This window comes from Triturus cristatus, chromosome 5_1, assembly GCF_964204655.1.
Source record: "Triturus cristatus chromosome 5_1, aTriCri1.1, whole genome shotgun sequence".
In the NCBI taxonomy this organism is placed as follows: Eukaryota; Metazoa; Chordata; class Amphibia; order Caudata; family Salamandridae; genus Triturus; species Triturus cristatus.
In genome coordinates, this window is record NC_140587.1 from 604,104,399 (window position 1) to 604,118,835 (window position 14,437).

Consider the following 14,437-nt stretch of genomic DNA (forward strand, 5'->3'; position numbering starts at 1 on the left):
GTATACCGCTGTGGAACCCATCCTGGCTTTCCCTGTGAGGCGTCCACTCCTGGGCACCCCCAAGGTGGAGGCCAGGCATCCTTTAGCATTGTGGGGGCCGTTGTGGAGATTAAGCAAGCTATTGCCCAGAGTTGCAGAGTGGGACTCCATGATTGGAATAGGCACCGAGGCGAGAATTATCAGGTCCGTGGAATTTTGAGCTCAAGACCCGCCGGGGCATTGAACCCTGGTCCCAGGCCAGACCTCTGCATCAGGGTCTGCCGCTCTAACCATTGAGCCACACCTGTACAAGGCTGACATAAATAAGATATACATGACACAGGAAGATATTTATCTTTCAAGTCCAAGACTCAATGCATAAATCCCAACAGTAGTTATGATTTCCTGTTCAAGTCAGGGAAATTGTGTGGACTAATTGAGACAGTAACGTCTTCCTGTGTTATGTATATGTTATTTATGTCACCCTTGTACAGCACTATGTCACGTATCACTACCAGTCACTAATTGTACACCGTAGTCATTTGTTTCTTTGCCATAAATATAAAGTAAAGATATTCATTTTTTTAGAAAAACAAGTTGTTCTTCTAGGGGTGTTGCTTGGATGTATGACTAGGACATATTTTCTTTAATGTATCTAATACCTTGTGCAAATCAGTTGAGCTACCCGACAGAACCACTTTTTCTTTAGTGTACTTACCTAGGTTCTGAGGGTTACTGGGTTACCCCATTATCATTAATGAAGAAATGACAGCCAGCAAGGCCTTCTTGCAATATGTTTCTCAGAACTGCCTGCCCATAATGGCAAACACTTCAACACCATGCATCTGCCAAGAGGAAGACCTGTATAAAAGGTAGTAATCCAGGTTCACTATTTAAAATTTAGAGATGGAAGTGGAGTGTTCTGGTAAAGAAAGACTGTTTGAAAGAATCATTTTTTCAATGATGTGGAGCTGATGAACATCAAAGAACTAGAACTGGGTGTCTGTGGTCAAAAATATGAGTTAGGCATTGTGGTAAATTACATGTATGAAAGCAGGTGGTAAAAATTCATGAAAGTATAGGGAATGAAATGAAAGGAAATCTACATAACAATACAAAAAAATCAAGACCAACCTAATAATACAAAACAATACAAACTGTACATGTATGGAGCTAAAAAACATAAAATCTTATACACACAGGCACGTAGGGCCAGACCACATAAACAGTCATGGACAGGTGAAGCTCTCAAAGGTTGATTGCAGCTGATAAGACTTCCGTTTCACAGTATACCACCATGGATGTAGCACTGCTATGCCACTATATCATGCTATGCCACATCCATGTTTCGCTACAACAAACTATGCAGCAGAAGGATGGAAACCAGGCAACCAATCAATGACCTCAAATGGTCCAGTAGCACATTCAGGCTGGAACCCATTAACATGAGTCAGCTTGAGATCCAGAATATACACAAGCTCGATAAAGGCACCATACAAAACATATTTTCATCATTACACATATCCTAGAGCCCAACATCGGGATCCTCTGCCACCTCCCTTGCCAAAAATGTTAGCAGCACTACAATTCAGGGACAACACAGCAGACAGTAGGATCGGTGTGTGGTATTTCTCAGTCACCCTTTAGCAAAATACTCTGGTAAGTGATGGATGCTGTGCAGTGAGGGATTCCTCAGCATATATAGTTCTCCTTGGACACCACCACAGGCAATGCCAGCAAAGCAAGCATTTGAACTACAGCAGGATTTCCTGAAACCCTGACAATTGGCTGCACTCAAGTACACCTTGTGACCTCCATTAGACAGGAAAGGGTGCTGAAACAGTATAATGAAGCACACTATTTATGTTCCAATTATGGATGAACTCGATCTGGGTATACTGAGCTGGTGTGTTAGGTGTTCTGGGTGCAACCACAATGTGATGACAAGAAGCAACAATAGTCACTTTCAAGGTACTGGGAAGACAAATCAATTCTTCATTTTCAAGACTGCAATGCCATATGATTGTTGTAGCCCAACCCCAATGCATGTAAGCAGTACAGTTGGAGAGTTTTGAGCCCCTATGAAATCACATTCATGGATCAATCTGATTATGTGAAATAAATTAACAATGAGTATGATTCTCAGCCCAGCAAACTTTTTAATAACCATTGATGCAACCCGGTCAAGGTTCTATTGTTCAGTGGACTTCAGTGAATACCTGTATCCAGCTCGCTCTCCATCGCAGTCGGCCTGAAATTTAAACTTTGTCACAGTCCGGCACGGCCAGGTATACAAAATAAATGCTTATTGCTTCTAAGTGCTATTTTAGTTTATTCTGTAACAATTAATATCTCAAGTTCTGCTTGTCTAATTAAGAGCTATTTTCTAACCAAACACAAGGCAACAATGGATGGAGCGCTAAAACTTTTCAGACACTCACCCCCCGTCACAGATCTGGAATGAATCCATCATCGTTCTATAGCTCACTTCGCCACCCCAGTTCAGGCCGAGGCATATGCAAATCAGTTTTGAACCCATTCCTCATGGGAATAGTCCAGCCTGAACTGCCAAGCCAAGTCCTCTCTGGACCGGAAACAAGCATCCTAGGACCGGTCTCAGGGTAACACCCCTCATCAGCCAGGCTAGGTTGAATCCAGTGGCAAAGTGAGCAGGAGACCCATGTCTGGGCATACCCTGCCAACTTATGACGAACAAAGCAAACACAAGGACATGATGGGCGGAGCACTGAAACTTTTCAGACACTCACCCCCAGTCACAGATCTGGGTTGGCTACATCATCGTTCTTTAGCTCACTCCACCACCCCAGTTCAGATCCAGCCATATACAAATCAGTCTTGACCCTATTCCTCATGGGAATAGTCCAGCCTGAACTGCAAAGCCAAGTCTTCCCTGGACTGGAAACAAATAACTCATACACCTTAAATCACCTACCTATGTCACCCCCATCCCTGAAGTCAGGCACCAAGTCTCTGGGTGTGTGGACCTTTCCTTCAGCACTGGACATGGTACTTTCCCTGCCACCACTGGACTCTACTTACTTTGCTTTTACGTCCAGTTATAGACTCAGTTCATGTGCTCACAAGATCTTTCTTTTCTCCATGGCTTTCTCAGCCTCAGCTGCCTCCATGGCTAGTTTTTCCTTGGCTAAGACTCTCTCATCCTCAGCTCTTCTCTCTTCTGCAGCCAGCTGGGCCAGATGAAGCTTCAGGTCCCTCTTATTCTGTCTGTCCTTGAATTCCTCAGGGGACATGGTGTGTGAGGAGACACTGCCGCCAGAAGTAGATGCAACAGGGTACTCCCTCTCTGTGGGCTCCCCTTTCTCCTCTGGAACCTCTTCACAGTAATGTTCCTCCTCCTCTTCCTCCATCACAGACTCCTCCCCAGTGTCTTCCCTTTTCAAGTCCTCTGCCTCCTTTATCCAGCGCGGTTCCTCATAAGCATGCAGGGATTTCTGCAGGTCCCGCTTTGAAGATCACTTCTTCACAGACAGCCCCCTCTCCTTGCAGAAGTCCTTCATTTCCCTCTTTTTATAGTAGGCCATGGAGTTGAGAACCATGAAATTTCTGGCAAGGTATCACAGGTACAAAAACAAGAGTCTAAGGTGTAGATGAAGATGCAGCCGGAGTAACATTCAGATAGATGACCAATTGAGAGAAAAAGGAGAGCAAATCAAAATAGTCTGAAGATGTGGATAGTAGTGTGCACAATATTACTGTAAGGTACTGCACAAACCCAAGCCCTATCCCATCACTGATCACCAGCCCAGGCGTGTATTCAGAGACAAAGCAACACAATGGTTCAAGTAAGAAAATGACAACTTTCTAAAAGTGGCATTTCAGACTCACATTTTAAAATCCGGCTTCACCATAAGTTGCGATTTTGAATTGTGAGTCTAGAGGCACCAAACTCCAAATCTCTATCTTTCCCCTATTGGAAAATATGTTTTTAGGCAATCCCAATGTTAATCAATGGGAGAGATGGGAGATGAGAGATAGGCCTTGCAGTAGTGAAAAATGAATTTAGCAGTTTTTCACTACCAGCACATGTAAAACTCAAAAGTACATGTCCTACTTTTTAAATAAACTGCACCCTGCCCATAGGACTCCTTGGGCCTACCTTAGGGGTGTCTTATGTGTAATAGAAGGGAAGGTTTGGGCCTGACAACTAGGTTAACTTGTGAGGTCCAGGAGATGCATTTGTACATTTTTGCATGTCCCAGTAGTGATAAACATCCAAATTCATTTTTCACTATTGTGTGGCCCACTCCTCTTATAGGTTAACATTGGAAAGACCAATTATACCATGTCTAGAGAAGAGAGCACATGCATGTTAGCACTGGTTAGCAGTGGTAAAGTGCTCAAAGTCCTACAGCCAACAAAAAGAAAGTCAGAAAAAGAGGTGGAGGAAGGCAAAAAGTTTTTGGTGACCCTCCAGAAAGGGCCATTTTCCAACAGTCACCCATAGAGGTAGTTCCAAAAAGGGACAGGGGAGGTTCATGAGCATTTGCTTGGATATGTGCCAGGATAGCAAAGCAATTGAGAGAGAAAGACATCCAGGTCCGCAGATTGCAGACATGATCATTCAGCTGAACGGAGGCAAAGACTTCTCCCATCTTGAACTGAGAAAAGGATACCATCAACTCAAAATTGAATAAAACTGTAGGTACATTACCAATTTTTGGACTCATTTTGGTTTGTTCAGATAAAAAAGGTTGAGTTTTGGAGTGTCATCTGCTGCAGAAATATTCCAAGATGTCATACACATAATAATTCAACCTGTTACGCATGCTTTCAATTACAGTGAAGACATACTGGTATTTGGGACAACATGAAAGGAACATGATAAGGCTCTCAAACAAGTGTGCCAGTTAGTTACAACTGCAGGTCTCACCCTAAAATAGAGAAAAGTATGAATTTCACAAAACCCAACTCAAGTTGTTTGGGCACATATTCACTGATGGGGGGAATGACTCCTGACCCTGATAAAGTAAAATCACTGTCAGCCACCCAACTTCCACAAGTTGTCACCATTCTATGATTCTTCTTGGGAATGGCCAGCTATTGTTCAAGGTACATTTGTGACTTTGCCACAGTAAGTGCACCATTGAGAAATCTGACTAATCTAAATGCCCAGCTCAGATGGTCTTCTGAATGCAACCAAAGCTTCAAAAGGACAACACATTCCATTGAAAATGCCATTGAGATGGCTTACTTTGATCCTTAATTACACACTGAGATTACTGTTGATGTGAGGCTGGGAGCAATCCTTGATCAGCTTAAGAGACATTGAAATGCTTAGATACACACTGCGGTGTATGCTAGTTGAAGTATATGTGGCACAGAATGTTCCTATTCTCAGCCAGAGAAAGAGTCTGACTGCTATGTGGGCCTGCAAACACGTTTACGTGTTTTTTACAGCAAGCATTTCACAATTGTTAAAGACCACCAGCACTGTTCACCAAATTCGGAAACCCAAAAGCTAAGATGCCCCCTCATATTGAGAGGTGGGGTTGCGTTTACAGAAATACAACTATACAATTGTGCATAAGCCAGGCAAGATCCAAAACCCTGCAGATTACTTCTCCCTAGTACTCTAACATCTGCACAGCTCAACATCGAAAACACCTTCATTGTGAGGTCCAACATGCCAGCGACCTTAACCACTGAACAGATCATTGTTGCTACAAATGAAGATGAAGACATGATTGCCCTTAAAGACAAAATTTCAGCATAGTCACGGAGACAAAGTGTTCGACCTCTAAGTGATGTTGTTGAATGGACTTGCGTGGGAAAGAGTGGCTGCTGATTCCTTTGGGCCCCTAGCGAATGGAAATCATCTCATGGATGTCATTGATGAGTATTACCCTTTTCCTCTGGTGGGGGGAATGTCATCAACAGCACATGACAAGGTCATAGAGCGGCTGGATGACATCTTTGCAGCATGGGGCATCCCAAACATCCTGAATTCTGATAATGATTCACCATTCAGTAGCAAGGAGTTTAAGGAGTTTCTAACAAGACTCATTGTCAAGCATCAAAAAAGTACACCCTTATGGCCCCAGGCTAATGGTGTCATGGAATGAGTTATGGGCACCCTAAAGAGAGTGATCCAACATGCATTGATGGAAGGATCAAGCTGAGTCAGGCTTTATGTCAAGCCCTCTGCGCCTATCGTTCGACTCCTCACTCCACCACTGATGAGAGTCCTGCGAGATTGCTGTTTGGGAGAACTGTCAGAACCAAACTACCACAGTGGACCACTGAGCGAACTCGAACTACTGAAGAAGTTTGTGCTACTGACACTGCCTGAAAACGCCAAATGATGATGTATGCTGATTAACGATGGAGAAGTCAGGAACATGTCTTTGACGAAGGTGTCTAGGTTCTTGTTAAACAAATACAGAAGTGGAAAACAGATCCTCCATTTGCTGCTGAGCCTGTGAAAGTTGTGACGTGCAGGGGACATAAGATAGCAGCGCATCTTCCTGGAAAATCTATCACAAGGGATTTGTCACAGTTCAGATACCATCTCAAGATCTATCAGTCCCTGTAATCTCAGATGTGGCTGCCCCACCTGAAGGACCAAGTCAAACACCAGGTCCTGTACCCTGGGTGTCCACTCAAGGTGCATCTCAACTATCTCAAACCACTCAATCTGGCCTAACGGTGCGCACCTAGATGAGTTATCAAAGAAATATAATGCTGCAGTTGTTTACATCTTCGTATTTAGCAAGAGGGATATGTTGTGTCTTAAGACTATGAGTGCCAGGACCCCGTAGTTATGGGTAGATTCATTTTGGGGGGGGGCGTTAAGGTGTGGTTATTGATAGTTTGGCTATATTGAGAAGTCCAGTTGAAAGTTGTACGCTGATGAATAAAGATGGCAGTTACGAGTTTGTGTGTGGTGTGTACATTTTGCATGCTCCTGAGCTGGGGACGATGCTACAGTTACTTACTATATGTGTTTACGCTTTGTGAAGAACACAGGCTGCAGCATGGGGTAGCTGTTTCGTGCATTTAGGCCTAACATCGGGGACTTATCCTGATATTGGTTTTCTCTTAGGACAGACCTTTGATACTGGCAAAATACATATTGTACATGGATATGAATGTATCCACCCTAATGCCTCCCAAATAGAGTAAATCCCTCTGCTGAACAGCTGAGAGATCATAGGCCTATATCCGCATCTTGAAATATTATAGAACAAGAAATGTTTGCTATCATACACGTAATTTCTCGGATGACTATTTTTGGATTATGAAATGTTACTACTTGTCCTTATCATCTTGTCAGGTTGAAAATAAATTGAGTTGGATGGAGAAGCCAGTCCAAACATTAGAGGTGATGCTATTCACAAAAAATGAAATACACACAAGAATTGAACAGTATAAGGTTTTGCTCAACCTATGGTATGACTGGCAGCAGTTAGTTACTCAGACATTTCAGAAAGAAGGCATTGAGCTTACAATTTAGTGCCTTGTAAGCTCTTTGATAGCAATAGTAGATCTTTCGACCTGCTAAATTTTGAGGGAAAAATTTATGACAGTGGCTTGTTCTGCATTTTAAATCTGAGATCTTTTTTGCACCACCCAAAAGGGTTATGATAATCCTGAACAGGTTTCTACATGTTTTACCCCTGTCACTGTACAAGTTTAGTTCCAGATTGGTACAGTTTGGGCTGCATGAGGAAGGGGGGCTTCGATATACGGAAGGTGTAACTTTGGTGTTTCCTATTGATTTCAGGACATAGTATACCCTAGGTCCACATCTGAGAAGACCACATGAGGCATGAGGCATGAATAAAAGACGCATTCCACATTTTAAAAAGAAATCTGGCACTACAGGCAATTTTATGGCTGCTACCAGCCAACCTGTAAATGCAGGTTTATGACAGGTTTACCAGCTGCATTTTTGATTATTTACTTCACCTCATGCAGTGATCCGAAGTAGACAAAGTATTAGAATAAGTTCAAAGCAAAGACCATGTGGCATCTGGAGCTGTCCTCTCTGCAGTGTCATGGTAACCTGAGAATGTGTTCTCTGTGGTGGTCGCCTAGTTACATGAAGGGTTATGGAGTGTTGTATTTTAAATGTGTTAGTGGTCTTCTGTACCTTCTGGCTGGGTCCTGGATGGGATCTTCTTCCTATGGAATAAACCTACAACTTATATCTTCATCCTGCCTTGCGTGATCCTTCTTGCTGTCTTCATGGATCCTACACTGGCGTAGTCGGCAGCTTCCACTCATGAAGAATAGAAACTAGGTAGGAAGATCTCAACAAGTCTCAACAACCACACGTCCTGCTTCATTCTATTGGAGGTTCTCAGTCCTGTGCTATCTCTTCAATAAGGTACTGTGTCTATATTTTACCCTTAATGCGGGACAAGTAATTAAATATTGCACACGCATTAATCGTTTACCCCATATCTCATGTTGGGAGAGAAGAGAGACCTCTTCATCTACGAGCATAGGACCTTATTGGCACTGTCCTTCTTATTGCTGCACAATTGTTGAATCATAACTTCCTTGGTGCCTGCATCGGACTTTCAATTAACGGTCTGTGATTGTGGAGAGACTTTGAGTGTTTGTGGCACCTCGTTATCAGCACCAACTGCACAGGCTTTTGGCGCTATTGTTTTACTATTGTTGCCTATTGTATGCTCATCATTCATGCTGATGAGCACAGCTTGACAAGGTTATTTTGAAGGATATCTCCACATTATCCACACACTGATGGGCACAGTTTCTTAGATTGATTGCTCATCATTCACGCTGATGAGCACAGCTTGTCAAGGTTATTTTGACGGTCATACTCACACTGATGAGCATACCTTGCTCTATTATATGCTCATTACATGCTCATTATCACACTGATGATCATAGCTTGTAAAAATACTTTATTTTGTACTAGTGTGTAAATTCTTCTCAACCATTTGTGACCTTTTGGGGTGCACTACATTAGCAAGAACCGCTTCTTTACGAAAGTTGTTTTCTCCTCCATTTCTTCAAATATGCCGAATGTAACTGCATCCCCCTTTTTCTTGCTGTACCTTGGTGAACCTTCCATCAAATGGCAGAAATGGAAAAAAGTTTTTGAATGATATGCTAAAGTATGTGGGGCAAGTTTAAGTGTGGAACGTAGGTAGGTCTTCGCTCTTGCTACACTGTTTGGGGTCGGAGGGGCAAGACGTTTATGACAACATTCCTGAACAGAGTGAAGCTGAAACAGAAGTCTTGAATGAATATAATGTTTGTATCAAAAAATTAGACAAACACTATCTCACCATGGTTAGTACAATTTTGGAGAGGTACCATTTTGTCAGAAGGTTACGAAGTGATGTAGAGTCTGTTGAAGGATATATCACCCAACTAAGGAAACTTGCTTCATCCTGCAAAGTTTGTTGGATGAAAGAATTAGAGACCAGTTCATGTTAGGATGTAACATTGAGAGAATCCGGGAAGAACTTTGGATGAGGGATGAGCCTTCCTGAGATGAAGTTACACAAGTTGCCAAAAGAGTTGAACATTCTTTGAAATGTGTAGACACCATTAAAAAAGATAAACAAGCAACTGTTCAAGTAGTGAAAGAAGATGCTAAAAAACCTGTGACTAAGGTTGAAGGGAGCGGGGTGGAATAAAAAGTAAGACCACTGTACGCAAATGCTATAGATGTGACAAACCTGGGCATTTGGCAAATGATAAAAAGTGTCCAGCTTTGAAAGTAGTGTGCCCTAAGTGTAAAAAGAAAGGGCCTTTTGCTATTGTTTGTAAGACAAAGTTAACCTCCACTAATGTAAAGAGTGTTGAAGCTGAAGACGTTGAAGAAGACTTTGTGTGTGGGCAGATAGTTGTTCAAGTCGACACTGAGGTTAAGAACAAATCATGTCCCATTTATACCATTTCAAAGGATGGAGAATCTACTAAGGTTCTTTTTGATTCTGGTGCAAAGATCACCATCATTTCCAGGGAATTTTTCCAAAATAAATTGGCTTGCAAGACACCTTTACTCAAGCTTGATATACACCCCTTAGCATATGGTGGAGAACCTACACCTCTACGTGGTTACTTCATAGGTCTTATCAAATATGAACAACGTTAAACCTCTGGAAAAGTTTATGGTTCAGAAAAAGGGGCCAGGATTATTAGTTGGTTCCACCAAGGCGATTTAGGAATTATGATAGAGTAATACTTCACCCATTAAACTTAAGGATAAAGTTAACATGGTTCAAGAAAATCTTAGTAGCAATGTTGAAGCTAGAATCAAATAGAGATTTCCCAATGGGTTCAGGGAAGAGCTGGGGTGTCTCAAAGGGGTTCAACATGAACTACGCTTGTGTGCTGGTTCCCAACCCTCAAGTTGCAAAGTAAGAAATGTACCCTTAACTATTAGGGAAGAAATGAAAAGGGAATTAGAAAAACTCAGATAAAGTGGCATAATTCAAGAAGTGGAAGGGACTGAGTTGTTGCCTCCAGTGGTCGCAGATCGTAAGGCCAATGGAGTCTTCATCTATGTGTAGACTTAAGACAACTGAACAAGTCTGTGATTGTAGATCGATATCCCCTCCCTAACATAGCTGAACTGCTGGTTTTGCTGGGGGGTGCCAACGTTTTTAGCACCTTTGACTTAGTCTAAGCTTACCACCAGATAGAGTTGGCAGAATCATCAGGAGATTACACAGCCTTTATCACCCCGTTTGGCACTTTTAGGTTCGTGAGAATGCCGTTTGGCTTAGTCTCTCCGTCATCAGTTTTCCATTGTGCCATAGAAAAGACTCTCATGTGTTGTGAAGGGGTCTGTGTTTCCCAAGATGATATTCTTGTGTTCAGTAAGGACGAAGAGGAAAATGAATATTGCCTTGGTATTGTTCTTGAAAAACTTGACAATGCCAATCTCACTATAAAGTCTCAAAAATGTCACTTTGGAACCACTACTATTAACTACTTGGGTCACGCTATTTCTTGGGAATTATGCCCAAATCCGACTTAATAGATACTATCTCCCGCATGTGTTTCCCCACTTGTAGAGAAGAACTCATGAAATTCTTTGGTATGGTTGAATACTACAACAAATTTGTGGAGAAATTTGCTGAACTCAGCTCTAACATGAGAATGCTTTTGAGGAAAGGAGTTGAGTTCAACTGGATTGATGCCTGTGAGAAAGAATTTGTTGTACTCAAAGAAAGACTCAATTGCGCTCCAAAATGTAAAAGTTTTGACCCTTCAAAAATATCCATCATCACCACTGATGCCATTATTAAGGGTTTGGGCGCTGTCCTTCAACAAGAGGGTGAAGGGGGTTTGAACACTATCATGTTCGTGTCTCGAGGGCTGAAGGATGCTGAGTCACGTTATTCTGTTATTGAGCGAGAGGATTTGGATGAGTTTTGGGCCATCAGGAAACTTAAAAAGTTTCTCTGGGGAACCAAGTTTTTAGTCAAAACGGATCATAAGCCTCTCTGTGAGATATTTACAAAGAAGGGCATTGATCTTCTCTCAAGCAGAATAACAAAATGGGTCATAGCTTTGCAAGAATATGAGTTTTATGTAAAGTACATTCCAGGGGTAGAAAATGGTATAGCAGACATATTGTCAAGATTAGTTGAGAAAGTTGATGAGAGTGAGATTGATGAAGACTTTGAAGAAGGTGATATCCATGTTTGCGTAGTAGAGGATGTAATTTTCCCAAAAGACCAGAGGCAAGAAGAATTATTCTCCGATCCAGTGCTTTCAGAAGTCCAAGCTCTTGTCAATAGAGGGTGGCACTCAAGAAAGCAGGCCTCCGCTGAAGCTTCAAAGTTTTGGTGTGTGAAAAATGAATTGGGTGTGACTAATGATCTATTATTTCGAGGGATAAGATTAGTTCCTCCCCTCAAACTTTGCAGCAAATTGGTGGATTTGGCACAAACCTCTCATTTGGGGATGGCCAAGACCAAAGAGAGACTTTGTTCCTCTTATTGGTGGCCAGGCATGGATCTGCATGTTGAAAAGGTTGTGAGGGATTGTTTGGAATGTTCTTTGTATGATAAGTCTAAGGCTGTGAGAGTACAACCTATGGTGGTCAGGGATCTGCCCCTGGACCATGGAAAGAAATAGCCTTAGATATTCTTGGTCCGGGTCATACTGATGGGCAAAAACTGTTTATTTTGGTTGTCATTGACATGTTTTCAAGATGGCCTGAAGTTTGTTTACAAGTGGAATCGAGACCAAAAATGTGATTGCGTTTTGGGAAAAACGCATGGCCAGTGAGGATTATCCTGACACCATTCTAATGGATAATGGCGTTCAACGTGTTTCACGTGAGAGGAAACCTTCTTAGAGAATCGGGGGATCAAGCATAAAAAGTGTTCTATCTATCATCCGGAAACCAATGGCATGGTAGAGAGATTTAACAGAGTTTTGTAAGAGGTTATTACTTTAGCTAAAAGCAGCGGTCTGAATTGGAGAAAGGTGGTTTTGAGAAATGTGGAGATGTATAGGGTGACTCCTCATAGTACTACTGGGAAGTCTCCCTTTGTTCTTTTTAGAGGAAGATCTCCTTGCACCTCTGTGGAGCCTTCTTGGGTAAGGAATTTGGAGGAGTCCATGTCTGTGTTAACTAATGAGAATGTATACCCTGAGTGGCGCAAAAGAGAAATTGAGAAAACTCTTGGTTGGAAATCCTACTTCGACTCTAGAAAAGCCACCAAGGGCACTGTGGTAGCTGTTGGTGACATGGTGGTCATCAAGCAACCTGATCTTGATGCACAATTCTCAAAACCCATTTGTGTGATTAAAGTCTTTAAGAATGCTGGTAAGACCCAAGACCATCACATTTGGAAATTGGGTAGAGTTGCGCCTTACAAAGGGTCTGTATGTTACCCTGATTCTTCTGTAAAAGATAATGTTAATCCTGTTCCAGTGTTACTTCCTTGATCGTCCTCTGGGGTGATTAGGAAGTCACATTATCTGAAAGATTTTGTGAATTAATTTCCTAATGTTAAGCCTTTTTGCACTCTGTGTTCCATTATTTTTTGTGTTTTTCTTTTTCTTTTCTTTTTCTTTCAGGTATCACAATTTCTTATGTGTTTGTTTCAATAAAAGGGGGGAGGTGTGTGGCATCTGGAGCTGTCCTCACTGCAGTGCCATGGTAACCAGAGAATGAGTTCTCTGTGTGGTAGCCTAGTTACATGAAGGATTATGGAATGTTGTATTTCAAATGTGTTAGTGGTCTTCTGTATCTACTGGCTGGTTCCTGGATGGGATCTTCTTCCTATGGAATAAACCTACAACTTATATCTTCAACCTGCCTTACGTGATCCTTCGTGCTGCCTTCATGGATCCTACAGACCACCAGATGCAGAACAGGTAAACATATTATGTTCATCATTTACATACAGTCTGAGGAAAATTAAGGAATTTATATGGAGGAGAGATCTGGCTTAGATTGGTGCTAGTTCATGGACAGTAAACCAAATTTGCAAATGCAGGACCCCCAGTGGACCAAATGCACCAGCACAGGCCTGCATGAACCTGCATGGCTGTACCAGAAGACATAAAGGTGCAGCAAATTCCTATATTTTATTGACACCTCTTACAGTCTGCAGCAGGTCATTACAATTTATAATACGAGCAATACCAACCCAGCCTTCCATCCTTGCAAGATCCGCAAAATGAGTCAAATTAAACTGGAAAAAATATCACTTGTTATTTACAGAGAGAAACAACAGAAGTGCATTTTGAATACTATATAAAAACAAGATGATATTATTATCATAACTGACGAGAACCAAAAGTTAAGTCTGGAGATGTGCATCACTGCATGCGCATATATGTGGCCGAGTAACAGAAATTGGAAGGTCAAAAAGGACTCTATCAAGATTGCACTGTAGAGTCCAAAAAGATTAAATATAATGGTCTTGAATATTCTGGGCAATTAAACGATCTGCAACAATACAGTGCCATGGGTCAGGGTAAGGTTGTGTGTACCAATGGAATTCTCTAATACAATGTGGCTCATATTAATCAAGGTTTCACATCACCCCTGCACCACGCAAAGGGCTGCAAAGGCAATGCAAAACCTAAAGGAGTTTTATCAAGCCATGGATGGCCACCTTGCGTGACCCTGGATGGCTTGATAAATCTAGAATATCGCAAGGCAGCGCAAATCACTGCCTAGCGTTACTCTGCAGCAGAGAGGCATGACATGGGTGGAGCATGGGTTTTCCACACATCCACCCATGCATTCTGACACATTCCCAGATTTACTAATACTGGCAGACCCGAGAATGAGTCAGAATTATGTGCCTCTCCACCAGAGGCGTAACAAGAAGAAATATCTTTATTTCTCCTCGTTGTTTACTCTTTCTAAGAAAGAGGAAAATGTCTCTGAGGTCTTTTTTTGCAGGAAGGTGCCCCTTCGTGCACAAAAACAATCCTGCTTACAACGCAGACACCATTG

General features: G+C 42.1%; 1 protein-coding gene across 1 annotated transcript in view; it reads right to left on the reverse strand.

Moving 5' to 3' along the window:
• The window catches only part of LOC146831258 (lectin-like), a 181,767-nt gene that overhangs the window by 57,879 nt on the left and 109,451 nt on the right, over window positions 1–14,437 (reverse strand). The window lies entirely within an intron of this gene.